This window comes from Lissotriton helveticus, chromosome 9 (genome assembly GCF_964261635.1).
Source record: "Lissotriton helveticus chromosome 9, aLisHel1.1, whole genome shotgun sequence".
Classification (NCBI taxonomy): Eukaryota; Metazoa; Chordata; class Amphibia; order Caudata; family Salamandridae; genus Lissotriton; species Lissotriton helveticus.
In genome coordinates, this window is record NC_136070.1 from 871,982,244 (window position 1) to 871,998,718 (window position 16,475).

Below are 16,475 nucleotides of genomic sequence, written 5' to 3' on the forward strand. Positions count from 1 at the left end.
GGTTACACACTGACAACTCAGCTGTGCTAACTTCTGAATGAGACTGCTAAAGTTAATACATCAAAAATCGTGGCTGCTTTTTTGTTCTGGTAGACAGGCTGGTTTTGGGGACAGAGAGGGGGAAACCGTTGTCAAACCAATTTTACTGAGGACATGTAACCCTCAGGTATTCACTCCTCTAGGGTAGGCGACCAAGCTCCACACATCGAGAGAGGTGTTCTACCTTCTTGGGAGAGAACAGAATATTGCATTCTGGGATTGATATATGGCACATTTTTCAGGAAGTCATCAGGTGCAAGAATACTTTAAAAACACAGTTCCTTGAAGTCGGTAGCTCCATCCGGTGCTACCGCAGTGATGTAAACAACAGAATCCAACAGTTCTATCTGACTGCATCATCAACAGTACCTTTTGTGTTGTGGCTGATACATTGGTGCAGGCCGGTCGTGGCAACTGTTACGGTTGTGATGTGAAATGTAGTGGTGTGCTGTGCGGTGCCCTCAAGTCATGGTGCAGGCAGCGGCTCAGTGACGGTCATCCAGTGGCGTCAGTGAGACCAGGGCTGCAGTGTGGAGTGAAGGTGGTGCTCGTTGCAGTGCTGACAGACCACGGTTGCAGGCAACAGAGCTGTGTCACCGACTTGACAGCTTCATTGTGCTGGCCAGCTCGTACATCCTTGCCTTTCCCAGAAGTCAGGCAGAGGGGAGGAGTCGTGTCTACACACCCGACCCGGAAGATAAAAGAGACAAAATGCACTGTATTGAAAAATGCGAGGCAGAAGAAGGAAGAGAGCAGCTTTTCGAGGAGAGTTAGCGGAGAGAAGATGGAGGAACTGAAGGAGCTGCAGGGAACAGAGCGAGCAGTGAGCTGCCTTCTACGGGACCTGACATCCCGAACGAGGAGCAGAGAGCAGAGGTAGAAGTGGAGCCTCCAACCCGCCGGTTGTCCCCAGAGCCTCGCTGCATCCCAGGAGGGACGTGGCTTCACCAGGTGCGTGTCCGGTTCCTAGTTAGGAACCAAAAGTAATTAAAATAGCAGAAAGAGAGAAAGGAAGGGGCACAGTGAAAGAGACAGAAAGAGAACGGAAATAAGAATAAAAAGGGAAAGGATATTAGAACCCAGAAAGTCAAGCAAAGTCAATTGTTTGGGTTATCTAGATATTTTGTTTTTCTTTCCCTACTCTTTTGTTTTGTCAACATGCACTTTTCCCCAGAAGACAGTAAAGAAGGCACCACACTAACCCAACTTTTTTAAAGGGAACTATGGGCAGACACTTACCCACTTCTTTGTTTTTGTTGTTGGTCCTGGCAGAGAAGAACTCCTAAAGGCCTCGGAAAAGAAAAATATACAATTATTCTCAAAACTGTAATTTTAATTTTAAATTTGAGTTGGATTGTTCTTTTCTCTGAAATAAAGTATAAAGAAAGCATATCCATCCTGGGCACTTGATTGAACACTAAAGCCAAACTCTTAGACTCCACCCAGACGGGATTCCGCCCCCTCCATGGGACTGAAACTGCCCTGGTCGCAGTAACAGAGGAAGCCAGGAGGATCCTGGATAATGGAGGCTCGGCAGCCATCATCTTCCTCGACCTAAATGCCGCCTTTGACACTGTAAACCACAGCATCCTACTGCACCGACTCAGCAGGAAGGGAATCTCAGGAACGTCAATCACCTGGTTTAAGTCTTTCCTCTCCAATCGCTCCTTCCAGGTATTCGAGAGTGAATGTACCTCTTCCAGTAAGCCCTTGAGCTGCGGCGTCCCGCAGGGGTCCTCCCTAAGCCCCACTCCATTCAATATATATACATGAGCCCCCTAGCTGAGATCGTCCACCCCTTCGGTCATCACCTAAGCAGACGATACCCAGCTAGTAGTGGCTCTCAATCCCCCGCAAAATGCTCCCTACGGCCTGAAGAACTGCCTGGAAGCAGTCACCGAATGGATGACATCCTTCTGCCTTAAATTAAATGGGGATAAAACGGAGCTCATGCTCCTCGGCAACTCCATTACCAGCACCATTGACCCACTCTGGCCCCCGTGCCTGGGATCTGCCCCCGCGCCAAAAGATTTGATCAAAAGCCTGGGCATCTGTCTAGACAAGTCACTTGACTTCAATCACACGGCGACTAAACTTCAGCCACCTGTTTTGGCCTGCTAAGACGCCTGCGCAAAATCCTTCCCTTGCTACCTTTTCACGCTAGACAGATAATGGTCCAGGGTCTGATCTTGTTCCGTCCAGACTTTGGGAATGCTCTGTATCTGGGGGCACCCCAGGCCACTCTAAACAATCTGCAGAATATTCAGAACTGTCCAGCCAGAACCCTCTTCCGAATTCCCCATCAAGCCTCAATCAAACCCAGACTGAAGGACCTCCACTGGCTCCCGGTGAGAGCAAGGATCGAATTCAAGGCAATGTGCATTGCACATCGATCCTTCTGGAAAACAGGCGCTATCATCAATCAACCCCTGATGATCGCCTACCATCCAAACAGACAGCTCAGATCTGGGTCCTCCTTCCAGGCTGTAATACCCAGGTTCAAGAAAGCTAGGTGTGGAGGCAGCTCATTCTCCCACAATCTCGCCAGGCTCTGGAACTCCCTCCCTCTTATACTCAGATCGGAGCCCAAATACTCACCTTTCATAAACTCATAAAAACCCTGCTTTTTAATAAATCAGAGTAGTTCTCAACTGTTTTGCAATAAGCGTGACTTCTGCAGTGCTGGGACGCCTAAGGGTACCTATCGAGCTTTATAAATGGCCTTTTCATTTCATTTCATTTCATGGTCACCAGTGGTGGAGCAGGCGGACACATCCCTTCCATTGAGACAAAATTGATGCCTTAATAGAACATCTTGTCAACGAAAACTCGAATGGGCTCTAGAACGCCAGATGTCTTCTGCGAAAGCTGACCGAGAACTGTTTTGAGATGCGTTAAAAAACACAGACAAACAGTTGACCAAACTAGCTCAAGAACAAACACATGTCAACTCCAGATTAACAAATCACAAAATGCTCCCCTTTGGTGCCCCTATGATGACTTTACAAAAACTACTACCTGGTGATAACCTTGATGCCTTTTTAACAAACTTTGAATGTACGGCAAGAGCATGTGTGTGGCCCCTCAAAAGATGGCCCTTTTATTTAGCCCCCTTGTTTTCTGAAGAAGCCCTAGCAGCATATCAAACCACCAATTACCAAGGGAATGCCACCTCTGAAGAAGTGAAAAAAGTGATACTGGATAGGGCAGGTTTAGACGAAGAAGCCTACAGGCTATGATTCAGACAAGAAATGAGTAGACCAGGTGATACACCAAATGTACTGCATTTTAAGCTGAAAACGGCCGTCAAAAAATGGCTGAAACACCACGACCATACTAAAGAAGAATTGTGGGAAAAATCTGTCTCAAACTGTTCATAGAGGCTCTTCCTCATCAATCCCAATGATGGCTACTTCAATATTTGGGACTCAGTAGTGAGAAGGCTGTCGAAATGGCCACTACTTTTTCGAGGGTCCAACCAACTAGTGAAAACAGGAAAACCATTCAAACCAGAACAGATTTTCAGAACCCCCCTCTGGTCCCCAATGTTTTGAGTGTGGTGAATGGGGCCACAAAGCTCTTTTTTCAAAAACAAGAAAGTCACAGATAAACCAATGGAAGTTAATTATACCCCAAGCTCCATTTACTTCACCCAAGAGATGGGCCTGTGTTTCTTGTAGGTGTACAAATCAATAATAAGTGGACAATTGCGCTGTTAGACTCACGCTGTACAGTCAATTGTATGAGCAGAACTTGTTTTACCGTCCCAAGTTATACCCGAGAAATTTGTACAAACTAAATGCGTACATGAAGACCACAGATGTAGAAGTAAGAGCTCTTCCTAATTTACCTGAATATATCACCCTGGGAACTGACAACCCACATTTTATAGAGATGTTTTATACAATTCTTACTCGAATAAAAGAAGCCCAGGACTCCACTCCCAAAAATTTCTTTCTAGCTCCCGAACCATTGATGATAGACCATAGCATATGTTTTGCCCAGATAAATGAGGTGCTCCTGCAGCTCATTTGGGAGAAGGCCCAACAGAATAACACCCAAGTTTTTCCCCATTTCCAGATAAAAAACGTACTTCTATATAGGGTACCAGGACCCACCGACCACCGCACCCACTATTGTTACTAAAGGATTTTCAGGACCAGATTATGTTTTATGCTCACTCGCATTTATTAGCCAGACACTTAGGACCTGAGAAAACAATTAAAGAAATCCTCCCAAATTTTTATTGGCCTGGTATCTTCGCCCACATAAAAAAATATTGTTTAGAGTGTGAAGTGTGTCAGAAGAAAACCCCCTAAGTACCTCCTAAAGCACCGCTCCAACCCTTACCAATAATAGGCACCCTGTTTGAGAGAATCAGGATGGACTTGTTAGGCCCTTTACCAAAAACAACTAAAGGATGCTAATATGCTCTTGTTCTAATCGATTATGCTACCCTCTATCCAAAAGCTTTCTCTCTTCATAGTCCTGATACTAAGTCCATTGCAGGACATCTTATAGAATTATTTTCCCATGTTGGGTTTCCTAAAGAAATCCTTACAGATCGGGGCACTCCCTTTGTGTCCCGACTTATGAATCAGATCTGTAAGCAGATGAATAGTAGACATCCTAAAACTTCGGTATAGCATCAACAGACTGACGGGTTAGTTGGTAGGTATAATGGTTCACTCAAGCACCTTCTGGGGAAGGAAGACAATGGGACCAAATGCTTCCACTGGCTCTCTTCATGTTGAGGAGTCAGGTCCAGAGAAGCTTAGGGTGTTCCTCCATTGAATTAGTCTATAGTCCAAAACCCTAAACTCTCTTGGAGATTGTTCAAGAGGCATGGGAGAAAGACATAACACCCGAGTAGATAACCTCTTGGAGTACACCCAACAACTAAAGGCTTATATTGGAAAACTCCGGGAATTAGCTACATAACACTTAGAGAAAAGTCAAAACAAAGAAAAACAGATATAAGACAAAGAAAAATAGTTAAGACCCAGGTGATTGTGTTCTGGTAATGCTACCAACCCCTTCTCATAAGGTGAATTCTGAATGGAAGGGCCCCTTTAAAATATTAGCAAGGGTTGGTAATCTTTCGTATAAGTTACAAATGGGGAGACATCAAGAACAGACCTTTCATATAAATCTCGTAAAAAATGGCTAGGACCATTACCCTAAGACAGACACACACAGTACGGCCAGAAAATAATGTTTCAACCACTCTAAAACAGTTATGCATGAACAATGAATTGTCTGGAGAGCAAAAGGAAGAGCTGACAGGAGTATTACAACCCGTTGCTTTGATCTTTTGAGAAATCCCAGGGAAAACACACCTAGCCCACCACTCTATCCCCAATCCTGAGGGAAGTGTGATAAAGCAAAAGCATATCAAAATCTTGCATCAAGAAGACAGCCAATATTTGCAGAAATAAAACAAATGTTGAAGATGAAAATGTTATAGAACCCTCACAAAGTAATTGGTCTTCTCCCATAATGTTAGTTCCCAAACCAGATGGGAGTATAAGATTCTGCATAGACTTTCGTGCGGTGAACAAGAACTCTAAATTAGACGCATACCCTCTCCCTAGGGTTGATTAATTAAATGAGAGAATAAGATATGCCAAATATACGACTACAATAGATCGCACAAAGGGCTACTGGCAGGTCCCCTTAAAGTTGGAAGACAAAGAGAAAACAGCACTTTCCACACCTTTTGGTCTGTTTCATTTAACCGTGCTCTCTTTCAGGCTTCATGGAGCCCCTGTTATTTTTCAAAGATTATTGAACATTGTGCTCAAAAATGTAAATGTAAATGTATGTGTCTTGTAAAGCGCACTGCTGCCCTGAGGCGTTGTGGCGCTGTAGACCGCTAGGGAACCCGTCCTGGATATCCCTGTGAGATGGTCCCTACTGGGTTTCTCCAAGGTGAAACCAGGCATCCCCAGCAAATGTGGGGGGCCGTTGTAGAGATGAGGCAAGCTAATGCCCAGAGTTTCCGAGTGTGATCCCTGGTTAGAGTAGGCACCGAGGCGAGAATTATTGAGTCCGCTGACCCTGGTCCACGACTCTGCCTACTTAGATGATATCATCATATTTAGCCATTCATGGGATGACCATTTGAAACACTTGCACACAATCCTGACAGACCTAGAAAAAGCCAACCTTCACATAAACGCAAAAAATCCAAAGTGAGCTTTAACAAAGTCAAATGCCCAGGGTATTTATTAGGCAATGGACTGATTGAACCCCAAACTGAAATAGTCAAAGCAATCACTGAAATTCCCTACCCAAACAATAAAAAAGCATTCAGTCTTTCTTGGGGTCAGTAAGGTATTAGCGTAGGTTAATTCCTAGATATTCCATCATAGCGGCACCCCTAACCATTCTTTTAAAGAAAGGGACACCTACTGCTGGTTCCAGTATCCAGCCAAAGAAGCAATGAAAGCATTTCAGACTCGCCTCTACCCCAATTCTCACCACCCCAGAGTTTAAGAAAGTCTTCATACTACAAACAGATGCGTCTGATGTGGGCATCTGAGCTATCATCGCCCAGAAGGACAACAAAGGTGTCAAAAAACCTATTGTATATATTAGCATAAAGTTGTTCCCCCGTAAGACTGCTTATTGAACGATAGAAAAGGAATGTTTGGCTATTAAGTGGCCAATTGAAAAACTTTGTTATTACCTTGAAGGTAAACCTTTTGTCCCATATACAGACCACTCACCCTTAAGTTGGCTAAGCAGAATCAAAGGGAATAACCCCAGGGTGCTTAGATTGTCCCTGGGACCACTGCCTGCTCTTAAAAAATATTTCCCCCTGCATTTGCAAATGGGAATGGGTTCCCTGGGGACACCTTCCCTTTTGCGACCCCATTACCACCCTATTGAAGAGGGTGGTAATATACAAGTGTTTTGCGACCGCAATTGCGGTTGCAAAATATTTTTCCATGCGGTTGCGCTCGCTATTGGGAAGGGAACGCCCCTTCCTAATAGCAACTCGCAAATCCAAATTAGCGATTCGCAAATAAATTGCGACTCACTATTTTGGAATGGTACATGCCCCATTGTTTTTTGAATTCGCGAATGGGTTGGAAAACCCATTTGCGTATGCAAAAACCGTCATACATCTGGACGTATGCTTATAGAAAAATTGCCATGCTGATCACTGTTCTCCACCTTTTGTTGCACTACCTTCTAAACACTCATACCACTCTTCATCTCTTCTCCTTTTCCTCTCAGACACAAGTTTGGCACTCATCAAGCTCTTGCCCATTCTGTGCCAGACAAACCATCTAAAATATGGGTAGTTGCAACATTTTTCCAAATTACCGAAGTCCGCCTTGATGCCAACGGGGTGGCTGGAGATTGACGGAAGGTGTAGAGTTAGCGCAGCACATACATCTGGTGGCTGAGTTGAACAATGTGATACCAGAAAACCCGGGATTGATCCTGGCTTCCCCACTTTATCAAATTCTGTGATCCTAGTCAGTTTCTTTATTGGCCTTTCCCTCCATTTTTTCCATTATCACATTTAAGAGAACCTCAAAATATACTACTTTGTGATGTGTGCTGTCCAAAACCTTCTCCTGTGTTTGATTTATTAAACCATAATGCTGATTATATATAATAGTAACACAGGCAACTCCAAGAGTGCACATATCAACTGACTTGCCTCTTTAGTTCACTTACAGCATTCTTGTCAGGATGGCGGTAAGAATTAATGGTTCTAAATTCATATTTGAAAACTATCACTGTTAAATAAGTACTTCTCAATGCAGAAGCGTTATGTGGTGTTTGTTGATCTTAGGGCTACTTTTGATCTAATTTCCCGTGCCAACTTGTGGCATATCCTAAACAGGATGGGAGTTCCTGGGAATTTGATCCATCTCATGTCCAAGCTGTACAGTAATAACTTTGCTCAGGTGCGGTGTGGGCATGCAGGAGAGCTAACTAAACGCATTCCTATACAGCGGGGATGCATCAGGGGTGTGTCCTTGCTCCTACGCTCTTTACCCTCTATATAAACGAAATGACTGATATTCTGAAGGACTGCAGAAATTATTCCCCTACACAGAACGGCAGAAAGGTACCAATTCTTTTATTTGCTGACGACTCCCTTCTCATCTCCAAAGACTCGAATGGGACTCCAGCTTGTTGTTAACAAATTCACAGATTTTTGTGTCAAGGGGTCTGGATCTCAATGCTAACAAAATTACGTTAAGTTAAGTTTATGGTGTTTGGGAAGGGAGTGGCCAAACACTTTATAAATGCTGGGGTGAAACATTAGAGGGGAGGAGCTTTGATTATTTAGGAGTTAAAGTAGCGGAGAGCTTGAAGTGGGAAAGCCAGCTTAGAAAAAGCATGTTACTACTCGAGCATAGAGCAAATGCTATCAGCAGGTTGCATAGACAAACAAACTCTTGTGCTGTCTCAACGGCCTTAGGAGTTTACCGTGGCAAGGCACAAGGGGCTGCTCTATATGGAGCTGAGATATGGGGATGTGCTGATGTCTCCTTACTAAGTGCAGCAGAAAATAGATTTCCAAGAGAGCACACTAACTCCTCTGTAATTTAATTTAGGACTTAAAAGAATTGCCGATCTAGCCGCTCTCAGACCACTTGTCGACTGGATTCGACTATGGGTTACCACTGAGCTAAGGTAATTTAGAGGGTGTCTCACTGAAGTGCTGTCTACTAGAGGTGCCAGGTCACAATCCTGGGTCAAACATGTTTCTAATTGGTTAAATATACTGGGATTAACAAGATTATGGACTAACCCTGAAAAAATTAGCAAAATTGATCTTAACACCATAAAATCAAGCTACTGGGTTTACATCCAACATAGTTATTCCAGCAAGTAGGTACATTAACAAAGAGATTTTTAGACATCAAACCATTTTCATGTTTTCAGGGATTTTTCAATTTTGTTTTCTCTCTTTTAGCTAAAAGCCTTTATATTCGCCTTTGGTTTGGTACTTTACCCTTGAGATGTTTAGCTAACAACTGGCATATGGTCCCAATCTCCAGTGTTTGCCCAGTGTGTGGCTGGAAGACGAGGGTGAGGTACATATATTATTTTTCTGTCCTTACTATCTTGACCCACACTGGAAATGGATTATCCCCTTATGTCATTGTTAGACCTGGCACCATTGGCGTGGGTCTCCCTTCCATTTTTCGCTGTTGTCTCCTCTGTTTTTGCTGGTATTAGATGATCTGGGCGCTGTGCCACTGCCTTTCAGTGCCACAGCGCAAATGCTCCCTGTGTAAATATGACTGTGAACTGGTATATCCCTGATTGGCTTATTTGGTTTACCTGCTTGTCCCTAGTAGTGTGGCCTGTGCGTGCCCAGGGCTGGTAACCCAAATGCTGCTGGTGGGCCTGCAGCGCTAGTTCGCACCACCCACAGAAGCAGCTTGTAAAGTGTTCCTCAGACCTGCCACTGCACTGTCTGCGTGCAGTCCAGGACTTCCATCTTGGCTGTGAAGTGCCCACACTTCCCAGCCCCTGAACCTTCCCTTAGCAGCATGTCAGTCACTCCTATGGTAGGTGCATTGTGTGTGTAAGGTAGGACATGGCTTGATATGTGTAGCATGTCCTGGTAGTGAATCACCCTCCAATTTGTTTTTCCCTACTGCAAGGCTACCTGTTCTCCATAGGCTAGAATGGGCAGACTGGCTATTACATCTTATAGTCCTATCTGACTCAGGGGACATGGTAGAAATTCGAGTTTCGAATGCCTGAACTCAGAATGATAAAATACATCTTTTAGTGAAGTTTAATTTAACATTCTGTGTTTGAAAATACCACTTTTAGAAAGTAGGTATTTTCTTGCCTAAGCCTTCCAGTGTGCTCTGCTGTTATGTGTATTGGCTGTCTGGGTTTAGAGGGGCAAGGCAGGCTGAGTCAGACCTGGGTTGAATAGAGAGATCTGCATTGAGTACTGGGGAGGGGTAGCTCCTTGATCTGAATAGGGCTGTGCCTGGCAAGGTGAATGCTGGCTCCACCTCCTACTGTGTGTCTGATGGCAGACCCCCTTTTTCTGAAAGGAAGGATGCGGCCTGGTAAACAAAGTGCTTCAGGCCTGAGCAGAACTGGTTCTGGCTGGGTTCAGTGACTAGAGACTTTTGAGAACAAAGACTTTGGGGTATAAATATCTGTGCCCAAACCCCTGATTTTTGTATTGCTCCTGTATGTCAAGAGGAACCTCCGTCTGTGTTACTGAAGGAATCTGCAGGCGAGGACTGTCCTTGTGCTTGTGTGCTGTTTCTTGGATTGGCCTGCAGTAATTCCCGTTGGACTTGGAAGAAAAGGGAAAAGGACTTTTGAGAGACTTATTTTGCTAAGCAATCACCCAAGAGAGCTAGGCTCCTGCTGGAGTCACAGGCACATTTGACTCCCCCACGAGCCTCCTGATTCCTCCCCGCAAGGATTTCTATATGCAGGTGAGGCCCCTGTGAGTTCCAGGGCCTCTAGTTCTACTACAGAGAAGAGAGTGCTGAAATCGCCTGTTTGCGAGCCGCCGCATCTGAAGAGCATAAGAAAAATCATCGGGCTGCTGCCGCCGAGCACTCGCAAACCAAAGATCATCGCATCGCACGCTTGCGGGCCACAAAGTGCTCGCTAACCCCTGAGATCATCGTATCGCACGTTTGCGGGCTTGGAAAATCGAGATCATCGCATCACGACATGGCAGAGCGGGCGCCGTGCGTCTGCCATTTTCCTCGTATCGCACCCGGATCGTCGCTCCCTCGCGGGGCGCCATTTTCTTTCGTCGCAACAAGATTGCACATGCAACAGGATCAGTGCATCATCCTCCTTTGCGGCAAGGATTCAACGCATCGCTAGCCTAGCGTGAGGAAGTCTGTTGTTTTGTCCCACACCCACCCGCAGACCGGCGCATCATCCTCCCTTGTGGCAAGGATTCAACGCATCACCGGCCTAGCGTGGGGAAACTCATCGCTACAGCTCGTTTGCGACATTTTGCTTGTTTTGTTACGAAATCCAGGTACTTTGTAAGTAAAAGGGTCGCAGAGACCCCTGCTTTGAACTGAACCCCTGTTTGAACACTTTGAACTCTTTTTCAAGCTTTTCAAGAGTACCCCCCTTTTTCAGTATTGTGGCTTTTTACCGTTATTGGTCTTGTGTTAAGTCTATATATAAAGATACTTATTTTTTATAACTACTTGTATGGTGTCCCTTTGTAGTGTCATTCACTGTGTTACTGTGTATGATCATAAATGCTTTACACACTGCCTCTGAGATAAGCCTAGCTGCTCTTGCTACGTTACCACAGGGTGGAGCAGGGGTTATCAAAGGGTGTAGCCCCCTTACTCTGACTATGGAAGAAGGGTCCCTACTTGGACGATGGCCAGCCCCTGCCAAGTAGAGACCCTCATTTCTAACAGTCATAACCAGAAGGTGATTAAATATCTAGTGGCTTTTAGAATTTTTTTAAAGTGACACTACTCCGGTTATTGTTATTCCTTTGAGCAAATTCCCTCAGGAACAAACGTAGTAGGCTTCTGAATGTGGTTCCCAGTGCTTAGATTCCTTTTTCTTTTAATCATTGTCCGATTTTAATTTTGCTAATTTTATATATCAAGTACAAACATACATTTGATATGTTTTATGTGTTTGCTTGAATTGCACATAGCCTTGCCTGATCACAGCTTTTGTTTTACATGCTAGTAACAATGGAAGGGAAGGAACTCTGAATAGTATATATTTTAAAAATGGAAAATGAACTGCGTTGAAAGATATTTTAAAATGCACTATGATATATTTGTTGCAATGTTTTGTGTTTGTATACTTTGATGGTACTTGGCTACTAAATAAAGTTTTTTACTACTACTACTTCTCAATGCACTGATATAATCTGATGTACTAAGATGAAAAGGTTCTGTATGTTAATTAAATACACTTTCGAATTTTGAATAGCATTTGTCAAATTTTACAGTTTTACAACAAGGTATCTTTAAAAATGAAAGTGTTCCTAAAGTTAAACTATGCTTGACTGTTTATTTAACACATTTTTATTGTTAGTGCTGAGTTGAGTAAACAGCTTGCCAGCTCTGTTGTTGACAGGGTGCACAACAGATGTGCCCCCTGGTCATACTTTAGGTATCAATGGTCTAAAACTGTCCTTCACATTACAATATCTTTCAAGATGACTTTTACTTACTTTCTCACCACCACAAATCCCTGCTGTCCTCTACTCCTCACACAATCTTTCCAGCCTTTATTCTACTTATTTCTACCTTCTCATATATGCTAAACCAGTCTTTCCCTCCTACCTTTATAAGACTCTCCCATGTATCCCTTCCTTCTTCTTCACTATGACTCCTTTTTCACTATCATTAAAGTCCCCAAGCCTCTGTCTATCCATGTAATAGCATCCTCTTCTCTGCAAGTTCTCTTCTTAAAGGAAGAGAGCGTTCCATGATCTAATGCTGCACAACATTCTTGACATTACCGTTCATTGTCAAACATGACTCGAAAAGTCCCGGAAATCGATCCCTTTTCAAAGGGTAAACACACAAGAAAGCAATAGGGGTCGTTGTATGTAAAACACAATTTTAACAAATCCATTCCTTCTGAGAAGTAGAAATAGAAACACTTCTCATCAGGTGCAACCTGCCTCCCATACTCTCTTACAGACAATTCCTCCTTTAACACATCTTTAACAAAGGCTGTACAGCCCCTGTTACCTTTGTCCTACAATATCTTTCCGACCATTCCATTCTAGAAGGCTTTCACATCTGATTCAAGAAAGCTGACCTGCCAGCAGACAAAGCACTCCTTGCACATTTAGAGGTGATCCACCTGTTTCAGTAGATCTTGAGAGCCAGGCATTCTGAAAAGACATTGACTCTATTTATCATTGAGCAGGAGAGACACGTGGAGATGGACCATTTTTCTATCCCATTACCTCTATTGTTTAGGAACTTCTCATTTGTTTGTGAAATTGAATGAGGGCACTAAATCTTCACTTTGATACACCCTTTCTTTTTGGACAAGTCCAAAAACACCTGACATACAATCACTTCCAACCTGAGTAAGACTTCAACCACACTCTGCATGTACCCATGCTCTAGAACAGCGTTTCCCAAAGTGTGGTCCGCGGACCCCCAGGGGTCCGTGACACATTCCCAGGGGGTCCGCAGGACTTGAGTGCCTAACTCTGTATAAAAAAACTAAACACTCAAGAGCCCTCGCAGCACATAAGGAGGTGTGAATATACTTGGCGCCGGGGCGCCAAGACTACCATTCAATCTGCCCCTCAGGCTCCCCACACAGGAGAGGTGTGAATGTCCTAGGCGCTGGGGCAGCACGGCTGCAATGAAATCGGGCCAATCACCATTCCGCTGTAGGTGCAAGCTGAAGGGTGATTGCCCTTATATTGTGCTATTCAATCTGCCCTTCACCCGACCTCGAGCTCGCACAGCAGTGCGTTTGGTTCCTGTTCAGTTTGTGACCAGGCCCCGGGCATTTTGCTATCTGTCCCCATTTGTCCTGAAAGCAGCTGCATCGCGAGATTGAAGAGCGCTGGAGCATGTTGAACGGGCAGGCGGGCTCTTTTTCTGGAACATGCTGCATGTAAGTATTTCATTTGTGTGTTCGTGTTTGTGTGTAGATTTGTTTGTTTTGTGATTGCATTTAAGAAAGCAGTCCAAAATCTGTGATGCATCCACTCAGGACTATATTTATTTCTTTATTTTCCAGTTGACCTTTACAAAAAGTGTTCCACTCGAGTTCTTTGCAGTGGGTTTTCCAGTCTTATCAGAAGGCGCAATACTTGAGCCTGTTGCTTTGACCGCAGCCTCTGGCTCACCAACATTACATGCTAGCCCCCACCATTGAAGTTTATGAAGGAAACGTTTTAACACAGAGCACTGTTACAATTTATGTTTTTGCTGACTTACAACTTTGAAAAATAGTAAGATTGTGTGATTATTACCACAGTTTTCATTTCGATGATCACCTACCTCTTTGAAATAGCATTTCCACTGTAGCAGTAAGGTTTGCTTTAGTCTCTCGACTTCTTCCTGTTGCCCCCCCAGAAATCCCCTAACATAAGTTGTGCCCTTTGTTACATGCATAACCCTTCTAACATTAATTATGGGCTGTGAGCCCAGTACAGAAGTGCAGTGCTTGGACCAAGATGCCCGCACAGCGTGCATCTGCTGGATGTAAAATAAAAGAGAGAATTGATGAATTGGACAATCCAGCGTGCTAACATTGCAGTGGGCACTCTGACTAGTGGTACCTGCCATACACCATGAGTGGAGACAAAGGCAAGCTTGTATTTTTAAACAAGCATTTGCAATGCAATAGGTCTCGCATTAGGAAAGTGAGCTATTGGTATTTTAAATGACTTTTTTTTAATGTGTGTTGGCTTTGAAAATATATAAATTAATAGCATTGTTATTTACAAAGCCAATAGCTTACACTTTCCTAATGCGAGTCCTATTGGCTATGGCAATGCATGTTGGTAGCAAGCAAGGACAGTGCTGTTGTGGTGCTGAGTGATGCTGTTGTGGTGCTGAGTGATGATGTGGTTGGGCTGAGTGATGTGGTGGTGTATTAGAGTGATGTGGGGGTGTATTAGAGTGATGTGGTGGTGTATTAGAGTGATGTGGTGGTGTCCCAGAGTGATGTGGTGGTGTCCCAGAGTGATGTGGGGGTGCCCGTGAGTGATGTGGTGGTGCCCGTGAGTGATGTGGTGGTGCCCGTGAGTGATGTGGTGGTGCCCGTGAGTGATGTGGTGGTGCCCCTGAGTGATGTGGTGGTGCCCGTGAGTGATGTGGCGGTGCCCCTGAGTGATGTGGTGGTGCCCCTGAGTGATGTGGTGGTGCCCCTGAGTGATGCATGCAGCAGTGTGAGTAATGCAGCAGTGTGAGTAATGCAGCAGTGTGCGGCGGGCAGCAGTGTGAGGCGAGCAGCAGTGTGAGGCGAGCAGCAGTGTGAGGCGGGCAGCAGTGTGAGGTGGGCAGCAGTGTGAGGCGGGCAGCAGTGTGAGGCGAGCAGCACTGTGAGGCGGGCAGCACTGTGAGGCTGAGTAGGTGTGAGGCTGAGTAGGTGTGAGGCTGAGTAGGTGTGAGGGTGAGAAGGTGTGAGGGTGAGAAGGTGTGAGGGTGAGAAGGTGTGAGGGTGAGAAGGTGTGAGGGTGAGAAGGTGTGAGAAGGTGTGAGGGTGAGAGGGTGTGTGAGGGTGAGTGTGAGGGTGAGTGAGTGGGGGTGTGAGAGTGAGGGGGTTGTGAGGGGGTGTGAGAGTGAGGGGGTGAGCGTGAGAGGGTTGTGAGGGTGAGAGGGTTCTAAAATAAAACCAAACATTGAAAAGTTAGTAGCCGAGATGCAGCACCCTCCTTCCCATTAAAATGTTTTGATTTTTGCATGTTTTTCAATATAAAATAATAAAAGCTTTATTAATGCACGTATTTGTTTGGTGTGTACTTGTTTGTGAATTTTTTCGAATTACTGTTTTAATTTTTTGAAAATGAAATTGTACAAATTGCTTGGGGGTCCCCGGCTTCCAGTAGTGATTCAGTGGGGGTCCACAGGAGTAAAAAGTTTGGGAACCACTGCTCTAGAACATGGGTACTTGTAAACATTTTCCCAAGGACCACAAAGTGTGGTCGGTGGTGTGTCTGAGGTCTGTATTGATGCCAACATGATGTGAATGGGGCTTTGTGAGGAGAGGAGTTAAGGTGGGCGCTATCGCTAGCTTGGGAGATTCAAGTGTAAAAAGGAAGTAACTTGATTATCGAATTGGAATTAAATAGAGTTGCACAATTTGAAACCAGAAAACCTGGGATCAGTGCTGGCTTCCCTACTTGACCAAATTGTGTGATCCCAGACAATTGTCTAATTTCACTTTGCCTCCTTTTTGTTCATTATGAAATATAAGAGCACCGTGAAATACATGAGTTCCGGATATGTGCTGTACAAAACCTTCTCTTGTATTTTATTTAATAAACTCTAATGTTATCGAAGTAAAACAACAATCCAGACCCCACAGAAAGGTCTATGTGACAACTAACTTGCCGCCTAGTTCACTATTGGTATTGTCAGGGTGGGCGAAGTTATTAATGTGTCTACATTCATTGTTTAAAACTATCAGTTTTAAAAATATTTCTGAATGCATTGATATAATGCATCTACATGTTAATTAAATAAGCTTTTTTGAATTTTGATTAGCCTTTATCATAATTTTGCAATTGTCGCAAAATGTCTTAAAAAAGTAATGCTTTCCTAAATTCAAACGGTGCAGGACACATTATCTGTTTCTTCTCTTTTACTTCAGTTAGTGTTAATAAACGTTTGACATAAATAACATCTTTCTGAATGTTACTGCTCAATCATGGTTTTTCGCTCAGTAAGTACAGGCCAGGCTAGGGGAGCTTTCATTCAGCGCCAGGACACCGATTGGTA

At 44.2% G+C, this 16,475-nt stretch overlaps 1 protein-coding gene across 2 annotated transcripts in view; it reads left to right on the forward strand.

Annotated features, from left to right (window-relative positions):
* LOC144783023 (cytochrome P450 2G1-like) overlaps positions 1-16,475 on the forward strand; it is a 278,934-nt gene that overhangs the window by 30,738 nt on the left and 231,721 nt on the right. The gene's annotated exons all lie outside the window — the stretch shown is intronic.